The 7,423-nt window shown below is 48.6% G+C and overlaps 2 non-coding genes across 2 annotated transcripts; both read left to right on the top strand.

Moving 5' to 3' along the window:
- Nucleotides 1–4,642: 4,642 nt before the first annotated feature.
- LOC122762921 lies at nt 4,643–4,840 on the top strand. The gene has a single exon (XR_006358788.1). It is a non-coding gene; the product is annotated as a U2 spliceosomal RNA (small nuclear RNA).
- A 1,063-nt stretch (nt 4,841–5,903) lies between these two features.
- Nucleotides 5,904–6,067, top strand: LOC122762920. The gene has a single exon (XR_006358787.1). It is a non-coding gene; the product is annotated as a U1 spliceosomal RNA (small nuclear RNA).
- Nucleotides 6,068–7,423: the final 1,356 nt, after the last annotated feature.

The raw sequence follows: 7,423 nt of genomic DNA, 5'->3' as shown, positions 1-7,423 counted from the left end.
TAGCAAGGGACATGATGCTCATCGACTGCAAAATATGAAGTTGCTCCCGTAGTTGCTGAGCTGGTCTCCCATTTCCAATGCCACTGCAGGTGCCGGCTTTGCTACTTCCTCCTGAAGGTTTTGCTCCAGCATTTTCATAAGGGGGACTACTTTGGAGGCAGACACATTTTCCTCTGCTGACAGCTCTACAGTGGCATCATAAAAGGGAGACAGCAAAGAAAGGCACCCTCCAATAGTGTTGAACAGTAGTGTCCACAGTGAGTCCAGCATCCACAGAGTCAAGTATCCACAGTGACTCAAGTGTCCATAGTGACTCAAGTGTCCACAGTGACTCAAGTGTCCACATTGAGTCCAGCGTCCACAGTGCCCACAGTGACTCCAGTGTCCCAGAGTGAGTCCAGGCCCACAGTGACTCAAGTGTCCACAGTGGCTCAAGTGTTCACATTGAGTACAGCGTCCACAGTGACTCAAGCGTCCACAGTGAGTCCAGCGTCCGCAGTGAGTCCAGTGTCCAAAGTGAGTCAAGTTTCCGCAGTGACTCCAGCTTCCGCAGTGAGTCCAGTGTCCACAGTGATTCAATTGTCCATAGTGACTCAAGTGTCCACAGTGATTCCAGCGTCCACAGTGACTCAAGTGTCCACAGTGACTCAAGTGTCCGCAGTGAGTTCAGCGACCGCAGTGAGTCCAGCGTCCGCAGTGAGTCCAGCGTCCGCAGTGAGTCCAATGTCCATGTCAGTCCAGTGTCCACAGTGACTCAAGTGTCTGAGACTCAAGTGTCCACAGTGACTCAAGTGTCCACAGTGACTCAAAGAGTGAGTTCAGCGACCACAGTGAGTCAGAAGTGAGTCCAGCAGTGAGTCCAGTATACAAAGTGAGTCAAGTGTCCACAGTGACTCAAGTGTTCACAGTGAGTCCAGGGTGAGTCCAGCGTCGAGTGAGTCCAGTATACAAAGTGAGTCAAGTGTCCACAGTGAGTCAAGTGTCCACAGTAAGTCAAGTGTCCTGACCCACAGGAGTCCACAGTCACAGTGACTCCAGTGAGTGACTCAAGTGTTCACATTGAGTCCATCATCCACATTGAGTCCAGCATCCACAGTGACTCCAGTGTCCGTAGTGAGTCCAGCGTCCACAGTGAGTCCAGCGTCCACAGTGACTCAAGTGTTCACATTGAGTACAGCGTCCAGTGACTCAAGTGTCCACAGTGACTCAAGTGTTCACATTGAGTACAGCGTCCACAGTGAGTCCAGCATCCGTGAGTCCAGTGTCCACAGTGAGTCCAGTGTCCAAAGTGAGTCAAGTTTCTGCAGTGACTCCCAGTGAGTGAGTCCAGTGTCCAAAGTGAGTCAAGTTTCTGCAGTGACTCCAGCTTCCGCAGTGAGTCCAGCGTCCACAGTGACTCAATTGTCCATAGTGACTCAAGTGTCCACAGTGAGTCCAGCGTCCACAGTGACTCAATTGTCCAGTGACCAAGTGTCCGTGACTCAAGTGTCCGCGTGAGTTCGCGTCCAGTGAGTCCCAGTGAGTCCAGCGTCCGGTGACTCAAGTGTCCAGTGAGTCAGCAAGTGAGTCCAGCAGTGACTCAAGTGTCCACAGTGACTCCAGTGACAGTGAGTCCAAGAGTCCAGCAGTGACTTCAGTGTCTGCAGTGAGTCCAGTATACAAAGTGAGTCAAGTCTCCACAGTGACTCAAGTGTTCACAGTGTCAAAGTGTCCAGTGTCCAGATTGAGTCTCCACAGTGACCCAGTGTCCCCAGTGACTCAAGTGTTCACATTGAGTCCATCATCAACAGTGAGTCCAGCATCCAGTGAGTCCAGCCAGTGACAGTGTCAGTCACAGTGACTCTGTCCACAGTAAGTCAAGTGTCCACAGTGACCCACAGGCAGTCCAGTGTCCAGATTGAGTCAGTGACCCAGTGTCCCCAGTGACTCAAGTGTTCACATTGAGTCCATCATCAACAGTGGGTCCAGCATCCACAGTGAGTCCAGCCCAGTGACTCCAGTGTCCGTAGTGAGTCCAGCCACAGTGACTCAAGTGTCACAGTAAGGACAGCATCCACAGTGAGTCAAGTGTCCACAGTGACTCAAGTGTCCAGTAAGTCAAGTGTCCACAGTAAGTCAAGTGTCCACAGTGACCCACAGGGAGTTCAGTGTCAGATTGAGTCCAGCGTCCACATTGACTCCAGTGTCCCCAGTGACTCAAGTGTTCACATTGAGTCCATCATCCACATTGAGTCCATCATCCACAGTGAGTCCAGCATCCAGTGACTCCAGTGTCCTAGTGAGTCCAGCCACAGTGACTCAAGTGTTCACATTGAGTACAGCCCACAGTGACTCAAGTGTCCACAGTGACTCAAGTGTTCACATTGAGTACAGCGTCCACAGTGAGTCCAGCGTCCCCAGCCCAGTGTCCATAGTGAGTGGTCCAGTGTGACTCAGTGTCCGTGAAGTGAGTGACTCAAGTGTCCGCACTCAAGTGTCCAGTGAGTCAGTGAGTCCAGCAGTGACTCCAGCTTCCGCAGTGAGTCCAGCGTCCACAGTGACTCAATTGTCCATAGTGACTCAAGTGTCCACAGTGAGTCCAGCGTCCACAGTGACTCAATTGTCCGCAGTGACTCAAGTGTCCGCAGTGACTCAAGTGTCCGCATTGAGTTCAGCGTCCGCAGTGAGTCCAGCGTCCGCAGTGAGTCCAGCGTCCGCAGTGACTCAAGTGTCCACAGTGACTCAAGTGTTCACAGTGAGTCCAGCGTCCACAGTGAGTCCAGCGTCCGCAGTGACTTCAGTGTCTGCAGTGAGTCCAGTATACAAAGTGAGTCAAGTCTCCACAGTGACTCAAGTGTTTACAGTGACTTAAGTGTCTGCAGTGAGTCCAGCATCCACAGTGACACAAGTGTCCACAGTAAGTCAAGTGTCCACAGTGACCCACAGGCAGTCCAGTGTCCAGATTGAGTCCAGCGTCCACAGTGACTCCAGTGTCCCCAGTGACTCAAGTGTTCACATTGAGTCCATCATCAACAGTGAGTCCAGCATCCACAGTGAGTCCAGCGTCCAGTGACTCCAGTGTCCGTAGTGAGTCCAGCGTCCACACTGAGTCCAGCGTCCACAGTGACTCAAGTGTCCACAGTAAGGACAGCATCCACAGTGAGTCAAGTGTCCACAGTGACTCAAGTGTCCACAGTAAGTCAAGTGTCCACAGTAAGTCAAGTGTCCACAGTGACCCACAGGGAGTTCAGTGTCCAGATTGAGTCCAGCGTCCACATTGACTCCAGTGTCCCCAGTGACTCAAGTGTTCACATTGAGTCCATCATCCACAGTGAGTCCAGCATCCAGTGACTCCAGTGTCCGTAGTGAGTCCAGCGTCCACAGTGACTCAAGTGTTCACATTGAGTACAGCGTCCACAGTGACTCAAGTGTTTCAGTACAGTCCACAGTGAGTCCAGCGTCCGCAGTGAGTCCAGTGTGTGTCCAGTGTCGCAGTGACTCAAGTGTCCGCAGTGACTCAAGTGTCCGCAGTGAGTTCAGCGACCGCAGTGAGTCCAGCGTCCGCAGTGACTCAAGTGTCCACAGTGACTCAAGTGTTCACAGTGAGTCCAGCATCCGCAGTGACTCCACTGTCTGCAGTGAGTCCAGTATACAAAGTGAGTGAAGTGTCCACAGTGACTCAAGTGTTCACAGTAAGGACAGCATCCACAGTGAGTCAAGTGTCCACAGTGACTCAAGTGTCCACAGTAAGTCAAGTGTCCACAGTGACCCACAGAGAGTCCAGTGTCCAGATTGAGTCCAGCGTCCACAGTGACTCCAGTGTCCCCAGTGACTCAAGCGTCCACAGTGAGTCCAGCGTCCAAAGTTACTCAAGTGTCCACAGTGAGTCCAGTGTGCACAGTGAGTCCAGCCTCCACAGTGAGTCAAGTGTTCATAGTGACTCAAGTGTCCACAGTGACTCAAGTGTTCACTTTGAATATTTCAAAAACTTAACCTACTATATACAGTAGTGAGTATTTGCCCCCTGGTGAAATCACTCCATGCTGTCTGAAGTATGTGCTCTTACTCATACTCAGATTTTGGAACTGCACACACACTCTATAATGACTTAAAAATGTTATTACAGTTAATAAAATGACAAGTGCATAACTTCATAAAAGGTGCTACTTTATTGACTTCCAGTTTCCATTATATTGCCTCCTCTACTGCCTTATTCTGAACAATTTCTAAATAAAAAATCACAACATGCAACGACTGCCTTGAAGAGGTTTATTGACCGTTTGCACTCAGAGCTTGATGAAGTCATAACTGTATTTGTAATTAGAAAAAGTCTCCTAAAAAGCGACACAAACAACTCCAGAGACCGGTCCAAAGAGATGCACAGCAGTCTGCAGGGTCATGGTTCTGTGAATCTTTGGATGAAACGTTGTCCTCTGCAAAACAAGAGGAAAGATTAGCATTTACTAAAGATTTCCGTGGAGAGGAACGTTCAAGAGTTTAAGTTATTTTTGGTGGGCTTTGGTGGTGCTCAGAGGTACACTTAGATCACCTTGGGGCGGAGGTGATCAGCAGTAGCCTTTGTTATGCGCCCTTAAAAAACATGGCACCACAACTAGTAACTTGTGTGCCAAGATCTTGAGTTGGCCCCAGACACTTGTGGGCCATCGCTTCTCTGTCTTTTGGCTAGGATCAAGTGTAGTATCTGTTCTTATCAGTTTAATATCTCATACAGTATGTCCTCTATATGGGGATTCATTATTAAATGTATTTTTGAGCATTGGGAGGTGAAAACTGGGGCTTGCTCTCTTCACTCCTTGCATTGACCTGGTATTGCAGTGCCACCAGGAACGGTGCACCATTCTCTTTTTTCTGTGAAAATCAAAGCAAGGCTGAAACTAGAAGGACGTTAACGTGTGCATGTGCCCGTGCGTCAACGTAATTGCAAGCCCATGTTTCTTGTAAGGAAGCAGCAGTGTAAATAGCTAACACCTGTTATTCACAGGCGTGTCCCATCCAAATACTAACCAGGGCCAACCCTGCTTAGCTTCCAAGAACAGATAAGATCAGGCATGCTCAGGGTGATACGGCCATAAGGTGACAAGCTGGGGACACAGACTCCTTTTATAGACTAGGCAAGGACCCCTGTTCATGGAGGAGCTCAAAAGTCAGCCTTTCGAACACACTGCACTTGAGCCTTTATCTCCACTACCTGCTACACTCTATTCCAGTATTAGGAAGCTACACCGAGATGGGTAAGCTGCTGTTGGTGCCGTCATGTCCAGTTGTTGTCTGTGCAAGAAACATCTCTAGGATGCACTGGGACGCATCCTCAGTGATGTATCCTGGGATCATTGGGTGTTTCGGGTCTTGCAACATCATATACCCTCGCGCAGGCGACCCAGTCGGGGTTGATCAAGTCCCGACTTGCGTCCCAGTAGCAGTCCACGGATCAGCCCTCTTAATCCAAAGCCACCTTGTGGCCTTCTCTGCGGCTCCGCTCGCGGATTGGATGGCCCTCTTCTTGGCTGCCCCTGTAACACCCAAACGGCTGATGACTTTACAAAGTGAACGCCCTAAAAGCCTCTGCAGCCGACTTCTATAGGCTCATGAAAGGTTCTCCAGCCTCTCGCCTTGCACTCCTCCACCAGTTCCTGGTACTTAGCGCATTTCCTCTCATTGGCTTCCTCAATGCGGTCTTCCCAGGGCACCGTAAGTCTATAGGAAATTGACAGCCAGGTATGCCAGTAAAAAAGGTTGAGTGTTTCCTCTCCAATGTGTGCTGGAGGTTGAAGTTGAACACAGCACAGCATTAACGAGCACCTGAGTCAGGGCATTGGACTCTGGGACCATCCATTTCCTGCACCATCAGCCAAGCCAAGAGCTGTGTCTGGGAACAGCCACCCAGTGCTTGGCAAGTACACCTCAGTATTACCTGGCAGGGGAGATACCATGATCAAGAAGGTGGTTCACCCAGGGCGAGGCTCAGCCATTGCACTCTGGTTGTGCTGACCCCTGCAAATTCCCCAAACTTGGGAATCTTGACTGCATAATTTTTGCTAGTGGGGTACTGCGTCCGTGCTCTCCCCTGATGATGTAGTTGTAAGCAAGTAATTGTGACTTAATCAAACCTGCAAATGTGTGTTTTGGGTGAAAGCTACTTTTGTGTAATAATGCATGTGTGTCTTTTTCCTTGAAATAAACCTTAATATCTAGTCTATTGTGTTGTGTGAAAGTGGGACCTTTAAATGTTGTTGTATCCAAGAAATTAATAGAATTATGATCAATGGTGAATTTTAATTTAATAGAGGGATTATGGTTGTTTAGGGTGTCAAAAAACGTGTTAAATTCCTGCTCCGAATATGTCCAAATACCCCAGATGTCATCTAAATACCTATAATAGTGAAGTGGTTTTTTACTGCATTTTTCTAGTGCGGCCATCTCCCACTCAGTCATGAAAATATCTGCATAAGCAGGGGCAAAGTTCTTGCCCATAGCTGTCCCTTTTACCTGCAGAAAAAACTGGCCATCAAACACAAAGTCGTTTCTCATGAAATTAATTTCCAATAATTGCAGAAGCTCCTTATCTGGTCTCTTTTTGTCATGAAACTTATAAAGTGTTTCTCACAGTCTGAATGCCTTCCTGGATGTCAATATTAGTATACAGGCAATCCACGTCGATCGTGAATAATATCAAATCATTTCTCTGTTTAGCATTAATACATTTCTTGTCCTATAGTTTCTGAACGATTCTTATGACCAGAGGGACAGTTTCTAAATACAAAGATTTTTTCAAGGAAGAATAATATTTGGTGTCACGTAGCTCTCTATTGCCTTCCCACAGGTACTGCTCTCTGTCCATCACCACCACCACACTCCCCTTGTCAGCTGGTTTAATCACAATATCGTTCCTATTAATGAGCTCCTTCAGAGCTAGACCCTCGTTGTGCGATAAATTTGGTTCAATGCTCAGTTTTTAAAAAGAATATTCAAAGACTTGTGCATCTAATTTGATTAGTTCAGAGATGTGGGGGGGTAAACTGATTTAAGGGGGAGTCCAAGCTGATTTTGAAATGAAAGGTAGTGGTTCAGAATTAACATTCATGTCCTCATAAAAAGCATGGTGCAGGCGATATTTCAGGGGTAGAAAAGCCATGGAAGGTGCTCCACAGGTCAGACGCAGAGGCGGAGCATCGCCGGGCTGGCGATTGGCTCCGAATAGGTGTGAGCCTGGGAATAAAGGCTTCTAATCTCTCATTCTGTCTCGGTCTGCTGGCGTGATGTCACTCATAGTAGGATCTCTGTGGGGTCTCTGTGGACGACACATGGATTGTGTGGCAAAACAGGGTGAGGAGTGAGCGATGAGGCTGGTTCAGCTGGCGTTGTAGTAACCACGGCGCTCTCTGTGGTGTTGGTTTCCCTCCGTCTGGTCACTGCCCTCTGTGGG

Source organism: Solea senegalensis, unplaced genomic scaffold (assembly GCF_019176455.1).
Source record: "Solea senegalensis isolate Sse05_10M unplaced genomic scaffold, IFAPA_SoseM_1 scf7180000016228, whole genome shotgun sequence".
Taxonomy (NCBI): domain Eukaryota; kingdom Metazoa; phylum Chordata; class Actinopteri; order Pleuronectiformes; family Soleidae; genus Solea; species Solea senegalensis.
The sequence above is the reverse complement of the archived record's forward strand: the minus strand, read 5'-3'. Positions and strand labels throughout refer to the sequence as shown.